The sequence below is a fragment of the Colias philodice genome, chromosome 26 (assembly GCF_061535455.1).
Source record: "Colias philodice isolate Cphi_HAF_F1 chromosome 26, ilColPhil1 Martin Lab GWU primary, whole genome shotgun sequence".
Classification (NCBI taxonomy): domain Eukaryota; kingdom Metazoa; phylum Arthropoda; class Insecta; order Lepidoptera; family Pieridae; genus Colias; species Colias philodice.
Window position 1 is genome coordinate 9,414,746 of NC_143111.1, and position 15,221 is coordinate 9,429,966.

Sequence of the window (15,221 nt, forward strand, 5' to 3'; positions counted from 1 at the left end):
AACATATCCTTAAAATCTTACTTAAAATAAACAAATCAAAGAATGACTGAAGATATTTGATTTATAATTAAACACATTTCGATTCAGTTATTATTAGCACAATAGTCAATGTTTGTGTAAACGTCACGTGATAAAAAATGTAAATTTTGTTAAACTTAATTCAACAACCGGCTATAACTTGTTACAATACTCTTATGTACTTATCTGCGAAATTCTCACACTATATTATTTCCACTAAAGTAATTAGAATTTATGTTCAAATCATAGAGGTATTTAAACTGACATATCTCTTCGTTAAATCCAAACAAGAGCTTTTTGATTTTGCGGGTTTTCTTCTAAAACATCTGGACTTATTTCGTGGGTTTTCACTAGTAAGCTACAGCAACAACACTACCACAGTATTATAATACTGTGACGCAGACATCGGATTTTGATGCGTTTTTTTAAGTAGATAGAGTGATTCAAGAGGAAGGTTTTAGTTATTTATTAGGTATAAGACAAAGCGGGCGGAGCCGCGGGCGGAAAGCTAGTTAACTATAAAATTATAAATCCCACTTGACACGACACAGTCGGCAAACGTCAGGTGGATCAGCTGACAGCTCGTATATAAATATAAATGTATTTACATACTAGCGGTCCGCCCCGGCTTCGCCCGTGGTACATAATTACGTTTTCTCTACATAAGAACCATCCTCGTACTTCAAGGAATATAATAAAAAAAGAATTATCGAAATCGGTTCAGCCGTTCTCGAGTTATGCGCTTACCAACACATTTTGCGATTCATTTTTATATATAAGATAAGAAAATACTTAAATCTATAAAACCAAAGCAATAAACCGTTTATCTAATTCCAACACGAATTTAATCAGTCAATAATTACCATTTAGTATATGTATATTAATGATGTCCTTTTTAAAACATAAATGCTCTTAATCAGCAAGGCTAGACTTAATTGAAATGTCATAGCATTGAATTTGGCATTTTTATTTATTTTCTCATGATTGTAAATACATTTTTCATTCATAGATTTACGCAATAAAAATAATGTAAATTTAGTTTGATTTAAGTTTTTAATAATGAAGCTTGTGACATCTTTCTAAATATATTTTTATTATAGTAGGCATGTAGTAGACAAGTTAGAGTTAAAAAAAAAAATTATAAATAAATAAATCTTTTATTTGCACCATTATATTATGTTACAAAAATATAATGACCCAGGCTCCTAATATACTTAGCTGTAAACTGTTTTTCAGAATTATTATTATTATATTTATTTTTGAGAGGCATATCTGATATCCATACTAAGACTTATGGTTAGGGAGCCAGGTGCAAATTTGGTTAACTATTTCCTCTCAAGAGATAATTCGTCAGACGCATGAGAGTATAGTATTATAAAGCCTCGTGAACGTCAGCTGGCGCTCGGTTGGGGGGGTGAGTGGTTGTAGCCTCCCACGCACATAGGAAAAAAAATACATTCATTCATTCATTTCCTCTCAGCTAAAAATTTGTCAAATTGTAGCTAACCCAATATCTCAACGAAAAAAAATAGTCAGCTGGTTACAACATGGTGTATTATACGTCAGCTGGTGTCTCGAACATGAAAGTTAAATTTAAAGAAAAATTTATTTTCCGTTATTTCCTCTCAAACAAAAATTTACCTGATGATAGCTTATATGTAACTGTGGATAAATATATATGTCAGCTGGCTGTATCTTGGTGGAAAAACCGTCAGCTGATACGGGAGGCTACAACCGCTCTTCCCCCCAACCGAGCTCCAGGTGACGTTCACGAGGCTTCATAATACTATACTTTGATGCATTTTACTAATTACCGCTTGAGAGGAACTTGGTCATAAAATCTGCTGCTGGCTCCCGGACCATTAGTAGGTACATAATATTACATTATGAACGTGAACTCGAATGCGATTTTTGATGATAAATATAAATAACTTGGTAAGTAAATAACTATTCACAATAATAACTGTTGATTTAGTCAAGATCAAAAAAGGCAAAAACAAACCAAAACGACCTAACGAATCCTTGGACGAAGAATAAAATCTCGTTTGATTCCATAATTTATATAATTAAAAATAACCATAAAGACAGTAATCGTTATGCAACTATAATTGCGAAGTTTTCCACGCTTATAATAGTTTTTCCTTAAATAGGAGCAAAATAGGTCAATCGTTTTCTTGGTAAACAAAGCATCGTGATTCGTGTCGCTTATTATGACTAGTCTGACACGCGATGTGACAGATGATTTTAACCAACTTCGTCAAAAGCAGTGGTGTTTTAAATTTTTTGAATGTAGGTATGATTATTTTTGGCGGGTTCTGTAGAGGAAATAACTGTTCGTATTTATACCATAGATGTGTTAGATTTGCCTGTAGTGTTTAGCACTTTTAGTGATGCATATTTTTGCGGCAAAATATAACATTATTTATAGCAATTATACCGGATAAGATCTGTTGTATTTATTCATTATTGTTAAAGCTAAGTTATACAAAAATAATAACAATATAAGAAAAAGGATGTCGTTTGTACAAGAGCGACCTTGTTAACAACAATCTCTACCATTCAACCTACCTACGTAGTAGGATACGAAATGTACGAAGTTCATGGGATGTTTATTTGTAACGCAAACAACACCTCATATTGCATACTAATCTTTCAAATAAAAAGAGAAAGCTTTGATAGTGCGATTTTTAGTAAGGGCAAAAGTGATGGCGCCACTAACATACTAATTTGACGTATTGTGTCAGAGTAGTGACACACTACGTCAGTTTTATCACTTATGTATTCTTTGCTAATACATTTACCTACTCTGCTTATAAGTACTCGTATCTTTTACAAGAAATTGTTACAGTCATAATATGTACAAAAATCGGAATTATTAAAATAAATATTGTAGGTACTACTAGATTTACATTTTACGATCTTTTTTTGTTAGTAATTTTGAAATACAATGTCAAAATTAATAGTGTCGTGTATACAGTATATTTTTTTATTTTTTTTATTTATTATTTCACCTTAACGATGTTATTCAACTATTAAATAGATTATACCAATCCGAAATAATCACAGACAGCTATGCAGACAGATATTTTTAACAAATAAGCATTTTTATTATCCTGCATTAGAACAACCATCTTCCACAAATTGAAACGTTACGGACACGGGACAACACACGTAGTTGACTCGTAAAATCTGTAATCATGTGTAATTGAACGTCATTTTGTCATCATACCATTACCCATTACTGTGACGCTCATACTTAACAATACTATTACTTTGAGGGATCCGAGTTCCATTTCTTATAATATTTGATGCAAAATTTGAAATTTATATCGGCAAAGGTATATTGACAATGACCTTTCTTTGAATGTGCATTTTTTTGTATTTTTCTGAATGTAATATTACTCAGTATAATCATTTTCAAAATTCAAAGCCATATTCCTACTTGATTATGTAGAGTCATTTTAAATTGAAAGTCGATACTGCAATCAAATACATATATAATATTATATAATGTGGCAATAATCCTTGAAAATATTATAAAATATTGTTTCTTTTATTTTATAAAAAATATTTATGCAATATGCATAGATACTATCATTCTTCGTAATAGCCACCGTGAACACAATAATAATAATATAATAATAATATCAGATAATATCCCTAACATTATGATTCTATCGGAATCAGAAGTCCTTTTTAAAAACTAACTAACGAAAGAAAATAAAGAGCATAATAACATTATACACACGTGACACGCCACAAAAAATGTTTCATAAAATTTAAATAATTGTTTAACTACATAAACAATTAAACAGTATGTTTGTTGATCCAACAAATCTCCATACATATTACATGTACCTACGAATCAATTCTATAATACTAACGAAGTATTAAAACGTTAAAAAGGCGGAATCCAAGTCAGAATAATTTAAATAAATAAAGTTACACGATGAAGGTTGTACTTGCATATTACATATTATTACAATGGTCAAGGTCAGACCGTGACCTGGTTTAATGGGACATCTATTCCGTATCTTCGCATAATTAATTTAATTAATTAGTGAATAAATATTTGCTATTGATGTCTGAATGGCATTATTTTAATAGGAAGGTTAAATTAAAAAGTGATCTTTTTAAATTATCTAATATATTGTTTTAATAGTTGGCTTCGGAACATTTTTGTTATTTTCTTCAGTAAGTAAATAATAATGAAGTTCATTTGCTTTTATAAGTTACGTTTCTATCGTAAATAAGTAGCTGAGTAGGTAGGTATATCAGTCACTAGCCTTCTAACTATCTCAGACACAAAAATAAGAGCAAAGCAAAGCGACACAGTAGAGACAGTGACATTAAAGAATTAAAAGAAATACAAACATTCATAATATCAGACTGATATCTTTACTAAATATGTATATATATAAACTTGATTGCCCATATTCGAAATGACCCAAACAAATCGATCTCGAATACTTATAAACTGTAACAACACATAGTATTTGTATAGTAAGCAAAAAATTAAGCCCGTGTATTATAAGCTAGATTGCATATTATGATGTAAGCTATGCAGGTCGAGTTGGCACATCCAATGTTGTGGGAACGGATTCCGAGTGCTAAATACTGCGGTTTTACCTTTCACTTAGCAATATTTGAATTTATCACACACTAGCTGTGTCACGCGGTTTCACCCGCGTTGCTCCGCTCCTGTTGGTCTTAGCGTGATGATATAATATAGCCAATAGCCTTCCTCGATAAATGGACTATCTAACACCGAAAGAATTTTTCAAATCGGAGCAGTAGTTCCTGAGATTAGCGCGTTCAAACAAACAAACAAACTCATCAGCTTTATAATATTAAGTATAGATATAATCAGTAGTAAATCCATAGATTTTTTGTGTCTAGCGGTAAACTCGATTAACCGAGCATAGGTTATGGGAGTTCCCCTTACGTAGTATATACTGGTTTAAAAAAATAAGACGAGTACCAGTATTAACAGCTGAATAGTTTATTTGGTTGAACGAATAATTTTCTATGGAAATGCTGATTAGTAGTGTAACATTAGTAGGAGGTTACTCCCAGTTTAAATTTTAATGTTAGGTACTGGATATAACTGCTAATTATAAGTTACTAGCGGTCCGCCCCGGCTTCGCCCGTGGTACATAATATTTACGTTTTCTCTACATAAAAACCATCCTCGTACTTCAAGGAATATAATAAAAAAAGAATTATCGAAATCGGTTCAGCCGCTCTCGAGTTATGCGCTTACCAACACATTTTGCGATTCATTTTTAACTCAACTCAAACTCAAACTCAACTCAAACATTCATTTATTCAATTAGACTACTATTTAGTAGCACTTTCGAATCGTCATTACATAGTATTTTTAACATTTACCACCGATTCGGAAAGCAGTATCTATGGAGAAGAATCGGCAAGAAACTCCATAGTTGCTCTTTTAAATAATGTCAATAAATTTACATAATATGTAACTTATATCTACCTAACTACATAATATGCCATAGAACTGTCCTGTGGTGTTTACGCGACAACCCTCCATGGGTCTTTATCGTCCATATATTCCTGAATACTGTAGTACGCTCTCTGAACTAGTACATTTTTTATGTAAGTTTTAAATTTAGAACTACTAAACTCTTTAATATTGTGAGGAATCCTATTGTATAAGCGTATACCTTGACCCATAAATGAATTTTTAACTTTAGCTAATCGGAAAAATGGCATTTCAATTCTATTCTTGTTCCTTGTGCCATAATCGTGTCTATCTCCTACTCTTGTGTGTAAGTCAGAGCTTTTGTGTACATGCAAAATATTATTAAATATATACTGTGATGGTACAGTAAGGATACCAGTATTCTTAAAATGATCTCTTAGTGAGTCCCGAGCACGTAAATTATATATAGAGCGAATGGCTCTTTTCTGTAAGATAAATATAGTTTCTATATCTGCAGCCCTGCCCCACAGTAGAATTCCATAGGACATAATGCTATGAAAGTAGCTGAAATAAACCAATCTAGCCGTATCTTCATCGGTGAGATGCCTTATTTTTCGGACTGCATATGCAGCAGAACTGAGCTTACCTGCAGCGGTGTTGACATGGGCTCCCCACTGTAGTTTCTCGTCCAATGTTAACCCTAGAAATACAGTAGACTCAGTGGGATGCAATACCTCCCCGTTCAAGGTAATATCTCTGTTCAACTTTTTTACATTAGGAAGTAAAAATTCAACACAAGTGGTTTTTTTGGCATTTAATAATAAATTATTGGCAGTAAACCATTCAGATATGTGTAAAAGAGCACTGTTCACTTCGTCAACATTTGGGTCATGCCTATCCACATTAAAAATTAATGAGGTATCATCTGCAAACAGAACTATTTCACACCTATCCTGCAAATAATAGGGAAGATCATTGATATATACCAAGAACAAGAAGGGACCTAAAATTGACCCCTGTGGAACACCAATGTTAATTGACGCACCGCTAGAACGTTCTCCATTAACAACTACAGTCTGTATCCTATCATGCAGGTATGACGCTATGAGGTTCTGGGCTTTTCCTTTAATTCCATAGTGATTAAGTTTACGTAACAAAGTACAATGTTCAACGCAGTCAAATGCCTTGGAGAGGTCACAAAATATCCCTAGAGCATTTTTTGAGTTTTCCCATGCCTTATATATATGTGTTAGAAGTGCAACTCCAGCATCTGTGGTTGAGCGCCCCTTTGTGAAACCAAACTGTTTGGTGTGCAGTAAATTATTAGATGCAAAATGACTACTCAATTGGTTTAATATTAACTTCTCGAATACCTTACTTAATGTTTATATATAAGATTTACAGAATCAAATATAATTTGAGGATATAAAATAATAAAAAAAACGCAACGATACAAAAACTTATAATTGAAGAGCAAAGTGAAGGATTATGTATTATGATTCTTTTTCAAATCGGGCCTTCCGCTTGTTCCCATTTTGTACTTAAATTTTTGAATAATTCTATCAATTTGAAGGTGGTTTAGTTTTTCGTTAAAAATAATAATTATTTAAATAAAACCACATATTTATCTAATTTGTATATTAATAAAATACTTATAACACCTTCTTGTTAGGTACAAAGGTTGACGCGGCCACACTACCTGATAACCCTGATTTCAAACCGCGCAGAAGACTTATTATATAAAATAATGTATTCTTAATGATGAATTAAGATCTTATATTCACGCGTAAAGAAAAATATTAGTGAAGAAAAATAGTGTGAAAGTAGTTAGAAGTTAGTTCTAAATTTGTTGCTTAGCGTAAAACTCTAGAACGGCTCGACAATCTTTTACATGTTTTTGTTATGGCATGAGGAACGTTCTTATGGAGAGGAGAGGACATGTTAAAAGGGCAACTGGGCAGAACAACATCTGCTGAAGCAGTTAGTAGAAAATACTTATAAACATATTTCATCTGTTTTCAATTCAGTGCGACGGACGGGTCAGTGTTTTCAAACAATATCGTGATTCTGGGAAGTTATTTGACGCACTAGGTACTTTACGATCCCAGACTAATTTCATCGCATAATAGGTAGGTACAATAATATAATTTCATTTAATTATTTTTAAATCGTTTTCGATAATACCTCGAAACTTCCTACGTCATCAATCAATGCGAAATGTTGGCATGATGCCAAGTTTAAGCAAATAATAATTCGGTAGCAAGGCTTTTTATTTAGGTTCTTGCTGTAGGTGCACCTTACAAAAAATCTTATAATGTTATCCTAAAGGTAGACATTTTAAATTTCTTGATTAACATTTATCTTTTAATTTTATTGATTTATTTATCATCTTTGATATTTAATCCATACTAATATTATAAATGCGAAAGTAACTCTGTCTGTCTGTCTGTTACTTAATCACGCCTAAACTACTGAACCAATTTTCATGAAATTTGGTATGGAGATATTTTGATACCCGAGAAAGGACATAGGCTACTTTTTATCCCGGGAAAATGACGCAATCCCGGAAATCCCACAGGAACGGGAACTATGCGGGTTTTTCTTTGACTGCGCGGGCGGAAACCTAGTATAAAATAAGTAAATAGAATAAGTAGTACATATCAAATTTAAATTATTATCTATTGGTCATTTGGGTACAAATTTTCAACAATGTATCAAACATACATATAATTGGTTACATGTACCTACATAATAAAATTTTAATATATAAACAGATATATTGAATCAATCTCTAAATAAGGAGTCATATAATATTGTATACAGCTATCGATTACAATCCGCTTACCGCAAAACACTTTTACTTGTGAAAATATTCAACTAGACAACGTGAGTGTAATAAATTATTACTATTTGTTGTTAACAAGCTCGTTTATGGCCGCGGCTCCTCTTGCAGGGGATCCGGTAAATATCCTTATGTTCCTTCATTAAAAATTAACTAGGACTAGATTCTGCATACAAATAAATCTTACTTATATTAAACGCGTATTATTTCAGAGAACTTGACTATTCATGAATATACTTGGGCCAAATATACCTACTTGGAGAAATAAAATCACGACGCCTGCGTTGGCTCCGTCATGTAGAGCGAATGGGTGAGGAGCAAGGTCTGAAGAGAGCATACTTGGGTCGTCCGTCGGGCCGACGCGACAGCCAGTTGGTCGACCCAAGTATCGCTGGCGCGATCAAGTGGAGAGGGACCCTCCAAGCCAATGACAAATGGCAAGAGACCGCTCAGGACCGGGGAAGGTGGAGAGTTCTCGTCTCGGAGGCCAAGACCCACTTCGGGGTTTCAGCGCCACAGGAGTAAGTAAGTACCTAAGTAAGAGTATTTTGACGATTCAAAATCAACAGGCAGTGGGAAGTGGGAACGTCTTACTTACCTACAGCAATCCAAAATACGAACGGGTATAAATAACTATGTAGGTAAGTACAAAAGGTTAACAACACATTACACATTATACACAATATGCATTGTTACTGCCCAGTTATATCTTAAAAGCATATGAAATATTTCACACATCGCACATTGAAATTTAAACCTTATTAATACTTGTTAAGGTTGCGTTTGCAATATTGATATTAGAAATCACGCTCTACGAATTTCTGGTATCTCGCAAAGAATTGAATAAAAATAAAACCTCACTGGACCTTATGGTTTTCGATCCTCTGCTTATGAACTGTCAAGGTCGTAATGTTCATTATTTAGTGGACTTTGGACTCGACTTGTTTTGTGTTGTTTATATAGAGACAGGAACTTGAAAGCTGTATTGTAAAGCTCTTTTTGTACCAGCAATGTAATGCAAAGCAATGTAATTGTAAAAATTTTATAAGAATTGGCTGAGCCATCTGCCATTTAAGCTTTCCGCCCATGTCTTTGTGCCTAGTCTATGTCTCACAGGAGAAAGGACGACTTATACCTGAAAGCTTCCTTTTGGCATGATTTTTTTCAGACATTCTCAATAATAATTACCACAATTTATTAAAAATAGTTACATACATAAAAATAAAACCTTCGATAGGAAACACTGCCAATCAAAATTTAAAACAGTATGGATACGTCTACAGTAGGTACTTTTCAATTTATGAAAATATGCGGATAGCTGTTTTGAGAGTGCAAAATTTTTATATTGTTAAGATATTCAAGTGTGCTATAAAAAACGCAGAAATGTATAAGGTTTTAAAATACATTTCCAACCTATTGTATCATACAATATTATTTTTGTCAACAACCACTTTGTAAATGCCACCAAATAAGGTAAAAGAAATGAAGGACTTCAGCAGATTGACTTTCGAATACAAAATAATATTGTATCGCCCATCTATCTGTCCGTCGTCTTTAAGTTTAATTCTACTTAAAAATACTATTCGAGAATATCTAATTTGATAAAAAAATCAAGGTAAATCTTTTGCGAGATATGATACCTACTCTGTTTATAGTTATTAATATTTTATATTTATGAGTTGTTTTATTTTAAAATACATTAATATTAAGAATGAGGAAGTCATACTTTTTTGTGTAACGATTTGAGGTTACAGATACCGTCATTAATTTTAATAACATAAATGTTTTTACGCATCATGATGATTTGCGATTGCGATTTTTTTAATATAATATTTTGTTAAATAGCGATTTTCTTTAGATGTTCTAATCGACATAAAAAATATAAATGATGTCTAATAAAAATAATTTTGTCAGTTTTTGTTGTAGGCTCAGTTCAATTAATCAAAGCATTTGATACATTAAAAAATATATATTATCTGTCTTAAAAAAAACATGATTTTCCTACACAAAAAACTAAAAAAAATATATGTTTAAACGTAAACTCTATTGCACGCCTCATAAGCGAAGCGTTGAGGTGGGTACTACTGTCACTTCGCGCAAAACATCTGATTTTTCAAACTTAAAATGTCTTTATGTATCATACATTGCACTTGTAAGATAATACATACACACACATATTAAGAAAAAACACTATTTTTAACATTCATGATATTGCACGCCTCATAAGCGAAGCGTTGAGGTGGGTACTACTGTCACTTCGCGCAAAACATCTGATTTTTCAAACTTAAAATGTCTTTATGTATCATACATTGCACTTGTAAGATAATACATACACACACATATTAAGAAAAAACACTATTTTTAACGTTCATGATATTTTTGATGTCATTTTTGTTATTTAAACTAGTTAAAAAATAGTTTAAAAAAGTTCTGTCTTGGACGTCCGTGTGTCTGTATGTGCGGATCCTTTTTCTTGTTAACACGATAGCGACCGAAATACTTTACTAATCGAGTCTTTTTTTTTCTCTTACGCTTGAGTATGCTCAGGAATAGAACCCTTTCATTTTTCAGGGTCTGATTCGATGTGGTTTAATTGTTATTAAATAAACAAAAATAATAATTAATAAATATTTATTAAAAAAAAATTATGAGGCGTGCACTTTTGGATTTTCCAAATTATTTTTGATGTCATTTTTGTTATTTAAACTAGTTAAAAAACAGTTTAAAAAAGTTCTGTCTTGGACGTCCGTGTGTCTGTATGTGCGGAGGATTTTCTTGTTAACACGATAGCGACCGAAATACTTTACTAATCGAGTCTTTTGCACGCCTCATAAGCGAAGCGTTGAGGTGGGTACTACTGTCACTTCGCGCAAAACATCTGATTTTTCAAACTTAAAATGTCTTTATGTATCATACATTGCACTTGTAAGATAATACATACACACACATATTAAGAAAAAACACTATTTTTAACGTTCATGATATTTTTGATGTCATTTTTGTTATTTAAACTAGTTAAAAAACAGTTTAAAAAAGTTCTGTCTTGGACGTCCGTGTGTCTGTATGTGCGGATCCTTTTTCTTGTTAACACGATAGCGACCGAAATACTTTACTAATCGAGTCTTTTTTTTTCTCTTACGCTTGAGTATGCTCAGGAATAGAACCCTTTCATTTTTCAGGGTCTGATTCGATGTGGTTTAATTGTTATTAAATAAACAAAAATAATAATTAATAAATATTTATTAAAAAAAAATTATGAGGCGTGCACTTTTGGATTTTCCAAATTATTTTTTTCTCTTACGCTTGAGTATGCTCAGGAATAGAACCCTTTCATTTTTCAGGGTCTGATTCGATGTGGTTTAATTGTTATTAAATAAACAAAAATAATAATTAATAAATAATTATAAAAAAAAAATTATGAGGCGTGCACTTTTGGATTTTCCAAATTATTTAAAGCTTTTATAAATATTTTATTACTAATCAGTAATCACACACATAAGTCATAAACTCTAACTCTAGGTCAATCGTACCAAAACCTAGTACCGAATATCCAAAGAGTATTTTGACGACTATGTAATTATGTATAACAGGTTTTCTTAAAATTACATCACAACGCGACCCACATTCGCGATCCGACCTCTAGTGTATGATATATCATGAACTATGTATTATCGAGACGAATAGTAAAATCAACAAAATATAACATAAACAATATGAAAGTATGTTTGTTATTTAACCACGTAAAAGTTTGACCGTGACCTGGATTACGCAGGCATTGCAATTAGTGATCCTATATGACACCAGCTGCGCTCCGCGGTTTCACCCGCGTGGCTCCGCTTCTGTTGGTCTTAGCGCAGCGTGATGATATATAGCCTAAAGCCTTCCCCGATAAATGGGCTATCCAACACCGAAAGAATTTTTCAAATTAGACCAGTGTTTCCCGAGATTAGAGCGTTCAAACAAAAAAACAAACTCATCAGATTGGGTTTTACTCGCAATTTTCAAACATTTTAATCTTCTTAGTATTGCAAGGAAACCTTTATTTTCTAGTACCCAGTACCAGTACTTGTATATATACAAGTTTCCATTTTAGTTGTGTAGGTATAATTAAGTAATGTAATTTCTGTAAACAGTTTTTTTTTCTCTACGAAACAGATGACGCACGTGATCATTTTCCGTGTATCAATAAAGTACCTATACATGTATAAATATTTGAGTGGTTCTGTTAAGTTTGTTATGAATTACTAAAGGTATAATATGGAGTAACTCAGGCCATTTTAATTTTTGGAAAAAATACTAAGAATTATAGGATGTAGGTGGTTAACTAATAAGTATTCAATATTAATAAGGTAACCTAAATTTATCCTTTAAAAGTATTTCTAGGTGTCTATAATAATGTTAGTTGCAGCCAGTTAAAAAAATAATCTAGTTCTACTTGTGTATAAAATTAAAATTAAATTAATTTTTAGGATTTATGCAATTACTCCGAAATTAAGTTTAATACTGAATTAAAATTTGCAGAATAAACTAGAAAACCAGCTGGTATTTAATAAAATAATATAGATAATAAGCCTCTTGGAAGAAATACTTCGTCATCAAAAACAAGTGTCTTACAGCTGGTTCCCACTTGTCGGGTGTCGGATCCGTTTATTTATCGGAGGCTGTATTGGCAGAACATAAGATATGAAGCTATTCACACTTATCGGAAACCGATTTTGTGTCGGGTCCGACAAGAAATGTCGGGTGTTTTGCCAGCCCTCTAGGCTCTACGCCTGGAAAAAAATCGTGTCGGATCTCGCTCGCATATGATTAAGAATGGCGCTGTTCACAATTTGTCGGATGTAGGATGTAGTTATCGACATTCTAAACTAATTGAAAAACTTAATTTCGTCACTCCTCAATTCTGTTATTAAATTCTGAAATGTTCCCAAACTAAATCTTTCTTTCAGGATTGGGTGCACCCAATATTTTCTTTTCTTTGCTGTCTTTTCTCGATTTTTTTCTTAAATAGTAATACATCACAACAAGAGCTTCGTCGACGTCCATCATGCAAATCGCTTCGCGTAGAGTGTAGACTGCACTAGCTTCGACCGTGGCCGACAACCGATTATTAATCGTGTATGTGAACAAAGAGTAAAGACGCCGACACCCGATAAATAATCGGCTCCGACACCCGACAAGTGGGAACGGGCTCTTACTATAAAGTATAAATCAATGCTAATATATTATAGCCTGCCTCACGAACGTCTTACTAATGACCATTTTTCTTATTTTCAGAAAAACATCGCTCAAATTGTCTTTGTAAATAATTTATGTTGTGACTTGTGATTGTTAAGTTTTTGTACAGTTCACCTTCGTTATCCAAACAATTTGCTAAAATTTGTTATTATAACTCATTGATGTACCTATATAGTAGTCAGTTAAACCAAAACGCGTCCTACGTACATTATTTGCTCGTAACTAAATCAGTATGTTATAGTAGGACGCGTGAGTGGTTAAATTGAGTACAAACTTTATTTGAATGGAGTCAAATCAAAGAAACTGGGAAAAGCAGACAGGAGTTTAATACCTATTTTGAATATTCATAATAGTTTATAGCTACAATCATTAACGGGTGTAAAAGAACTGAGAACGAAGGATGTATTTTGATTACAATAAAATACATCCAACACAAGTCACAACATAAATTTACAAAGACAATTTAAGCGATGTTATTCTGAAAATAAGAAAAATGGTCATTACATAGCATATTAATACATAGCATAATCCATAAATTGAGATAAAAAAAGTGCGAGAGTCAGGTTTTATCGAGCCTTCTTAGAATTTGGAAATGTTCACACCAACTGCAACATGCTGGCTGATCGTTAAAACCTTTTTTTTTTCAAATGATGTAACTATAGTTTTGATACATCGTTTGAAAAAAAATTAAAGAACAGAATTTTTTTCATCCTTTTTATTTCGTTTGATTTCACGTAACTACTGGCAGATGTTTGTAACACAACAATTAATTATTATACTTGTTCGTAATTTTATAACTTTTTTAGTTGTGTCAGATTTACCTTGTACTTTTTTATAATGTTTCCAAATTGTAAACTGATAAGATAATCTATACCTACTAATATTATAAAGCTGAAGAGTTTTTTTTTGTTTGTTTGAACGCGCTAACCTCAGGAACTACGTACTGGTCCGATTTTAAAAATTCTTTAGCAGAAAGCTTCAATGTCACGTGACATGAGTTTTGTGTCAGTGTGGCTCAATAGGTAGGTATAAACTACTGAGCCGACCGGCCAATATCAGGATTCAGGGTACAGATATCATTTCTATTATATATAGTGTATTTAGATATTAACTTATAGGTAATTAATTTTTTTAATAAATTTTGTAAATTGTAATCTTTTGAATTGTTAGAATAATACACAAACAATATAAAACATTATTATTACCTATTTATTTTCTCTAATTCGCTTTAAGATAAAATATTTCTAAAACTCAACAAATATAATTTTATTCAACTATTTTACATTTAAAAATAATATAAATGTCTCGATATTGATATTCCATTTAAATACCTACTCGTAAACATGTTACGCGCGACTTTCTTTGCATTTTGAATATTTAAAGCGGTTCGACGGAAGATGCTTCAAGATTGAGGTATGCTTATAAGATAGGTATTATTATTTATTAGTATTTTCTATTAACCATAAATAATCTAAAGCCATTAAGCATTGCCATTATTATATTTTTTTGTTATTTTTTACATGCAAAACACATATATTATTATACTCTATTGTTGTTATTAAATTATTCTTCCTTGTTCCTGTATTTGACAGACGATTCTTACCTTGTGAGATATAAGTTAATTTTATTTACCTTGAGAATATTTTTATTAGATGCATAAACGTTAATATTATTTCA

General features: G+C 32.1%; 1 protein-coding gene across 1 annotated transcript in view; it reads right to left on the reverse strand.

Annotated features, from left to right (window-relative positions):
* Nucleotides 1-15,221, reverse strand: part of ldd (lipid droplet defective) — a 77,462-nt gene that overhangs the window by 61,615 nt on the left and 626 nt on the right. The window lies entirely within an intron of this gene.